The following is a 3,283-nucleotide window of genomic DNA, read 5'->3' as shown; positions in this document are numbered from 1 at the left end:
GGAATATTCTTAAAAAACAATAAGACTGTTGAAATATTCTGTGAATCGCTACCTTATTGTGGTGGAGGGGCTTTCTGTGTCCCAGGGACTCCAGGGGCTATGTTGTCGGGGAGCTTTTGCCAGGTCTGGTGAAGGTGCCTGAGGGCGAGCGTCTGGTGGCCGGGGCCCTGAAAAAGGGACATGGGCCCATCCTCCTTTAGGCCCACCACCTGCAGGAGGCGCCATAGGAGTCGAGTGCAATGTGTGTTGGGCTGTGGCCAGAAGCGAAGGCCTGGCGTACCGATCCCAGGCTACCAAAACTAGTGAGTGGGACATGGAAAGTCACCTCTCTGGTAGGTGAGGAGCCTGAGTCAGTACCGGCTACATTAGGGGTCGGCAACACTCAAAGAGCCAAATGGACCATAAGGAGAGAGCACCTGGATCTGCAAATCTTTTTAGACACGTAAATTAAAGATAACACTGCATATACTGTTTTATGCTATGTATAAAAAATGGCTGGTGTCTTGCTTGTGAAATTTTATTTATGTACAAAAAACATTTTAAACATTTAGAACTTTGTAAAGCAAAAAACAACAAAAAGCACATGCTGAGTTGAAAGTCTTTCAAATGAAATAAAAAGTTGAACTCAAAGTACACATGCAGCAAATGAAAACTGCCGCAGACAGTTGTCGTGCCAAGACAGGTATGCCCAACAGAATCTGTTTCCCTGAATCGGGAGCGCGTACTCTGCCTCAGTTACAACCAACTGGATGTGGAAGTAGTGATGTTTTACTTTAATGAATAAGTGAAAGATGAGTGTTGTGACATTAGCGGTCTGTTTTCCAGCAAGGTCTCTCTGCCTTTTCATACAGCTTACTATGAGTTTTGCCCTTGCCACCTCGCTCTTTGCTGTACACCTAGCCTCCCAGTTCTTACTCTTTGCTAATTTCTACTTCGTCAGTCCACCACAAAGACTTCTTGGCCTCTTTCCTCTCTCCAGAGGATACAGGAAATACCCTCTTTGCAGTTTGCCTTAGCTTTGGAGATGGACTTTCTTATATGGTAACTCTTCTGTACCACCCAGAGCACGTCTGAACTCCTCCTGACCTCTGTGCAACATTCTTCCTTATTCATCTTCCATCACTTAATCCTATGCGCTGCCTTCACTCAGGTCCTCTTCTTGATCACCAAAGTCATCCTATAGACTACTATCCGATTCTTCTTGCATCATCTAAACCCTCTTTTCTTGTTATAATCATTCCGGTCAACATCTCCCTGCCACCTTGAACAGCTTCTATGACGATCAGCTGTCCTGCCTGATGGCATTATGAGCTACATCTTCTGCTAGTTCTGCCCTAATTGGCCTTCCAAATTCAGCAAATACCTCCAAAACTGTGTAGCGTCACCTTCATTCGTTTAAACAAATTACAAAGTAGTCATCACTGCTTTGACAAAGTGAAACTAGCCAGCCAGGCAGCCCCCTTTCAATTTTCTATTTCAAGATACCCCCCCAGATAAACCCACTAAGCCCTCAGAAGACACTGGTCCATTACCTCCAGCTTGAGAAATCCTAGCATGCTTCACCTTTAGAACCTCTGCTCATTATCAAGTCCCTCCACATTGCTGTCTGATTTTGGCTTCTCTCACACTACCATCAAGTTTGCTCATTGTCCGGCTTTTCTTCCCATCTCTTCTCCAGCTTCTAACCAAGGAATCCAGACTACCTGAATGAGATCATGGGCCACCCGTCATTGTTGTAAATATGTAAGTGTTACACTTACAATCCTGAAAGAACTTCATAATGCAGTCATTGCTGCAGCAGTAAAACATTTCTTTGTCACCACGTTTTCACACATTTCAGGAGATATTTTGGCCCACTTACACTCAAACTCAGGTGTGGGCCCCTGCTGGCACTGTCCTCTCATTGGAGGGCCACTTTAGTGTTCAAGCAGTACAAAAAACCAACCAAGCAAACGTGAAAACACCCACAAATATTTCTGAAAACATAGTTTTTGTTTGTTTTTTAAAATGTCAAATATTGCATAACAAGACAAAACTGCAAACATGAACACAGTGTGTTTTTCTCACTACAGGAGTGAAGTCTGGAGACAGGCTAGGGTACTCCATGTGCTCTTTATCCACGTTTTTGTTGCCGTCACAGTGTGTTTTGGTTCATTCTAATGCTGGAAGACCCATCCACGACCCATGTTCAGTGTTAGGGAACACGAGACTTTCACTACATGGTTGTGTCCATTGGCTTCTCAGTGCGGTGAAGTCATCCTGTACCCTTAGCAGAAAAACAACCACAAAGGATAACGTTTCCACAACCATGCACAGCTGTGGGGATTGTGCTCTTTGGATCATATGCAGCATTTCTCACATTCCCAACATGGCAGGTCAAAGAGCTGCAGTTTGTTTGATCAGACCTCAGCACTTTCTGCCAAGTCTTCTTAAACCATGTAGATATTCACTGGCAAACTTGAAATGGGTCTCAACAAATGCCTTTGTGAGCAAGGGCAAGTGCTGCAAGATTTTAATGCTCTGCCTTCTGATTATTCACACCCCATGAGGCAAGACTTCACAGAGATTTAAAAACAAAAAACCCCTTCAACCTGGCAATTTTGGTTCAGGAGGCCCACCACGGTCCAGTTAAATGTGTGCAGATTTGTGCAATTTCTTAAAGCAATGGAACAACTGAGTAATACATGTAAAAAGGGAAATCAAGTAAATATGGAAACATCAAAATAGCCATTATTTTAACTGAATCCTTGCATCTCTCCCTTCATCTGTTTTCTTACATCTTTATCTGCAGGTAGTCTTTATCCTTCGAGCCTCTACCAGAGGCCTGGGAGCTCCAGGGTCTGCTGTCCTACCCCTGCACTCTTCTGGATAGAGATCAGGGATGTTGTTCCTGGGCTCTACTGGAGCCACTGGCCCAGTTTGGACAGTTCAGACGACCACTGTTGCCTTCATGAGTGTATTTGTTTATCCACCTTGAGAAATCACGAACACTTCATCTCTGATTGTTGTTTTTTTTCTTACCACTGTTCCTGCTATGGCGTTACCGCCCATCTCTGATGATTACCATCACCATAGCAGGAAAAAACAGTGGTAAGAACACCCCCCCCCCCCCACCCACTAACTAAGAATAACAATAACATAAATAATATAATGTGTAACATGGGCAGTATTAATGTGTCCCAGTTTTTTTAGCTGCAGTGACAGTTGACATGGCTGTGAGCAGTGTTTCCTACCTGTGTGGGCCTCAGTGGTGCACGGACACAAAATAAACAAATGATTCGTT

Source organism: Mchenga conophoros, linkage group LG6, assembly GCF_057382185.1.
Source record: "Mchenga conophoros isolate Kocher_MC1m ecotype Shallow Benthic linkage group LG6, M_conophoros_male_GT1.1, whole genome shotgun sequence".
NCBI classification, from domain to species: Eukaryota; Metazoa; Chordata; class Actinopteri; order Cichliformes; family Cichlidae; genus Mchenga; species Mchenga conophoros.
The sequence above is the reverse complement of the archived record's forward strand: the minus strand, read 5'-3'. Positions refer to the sequence as shown.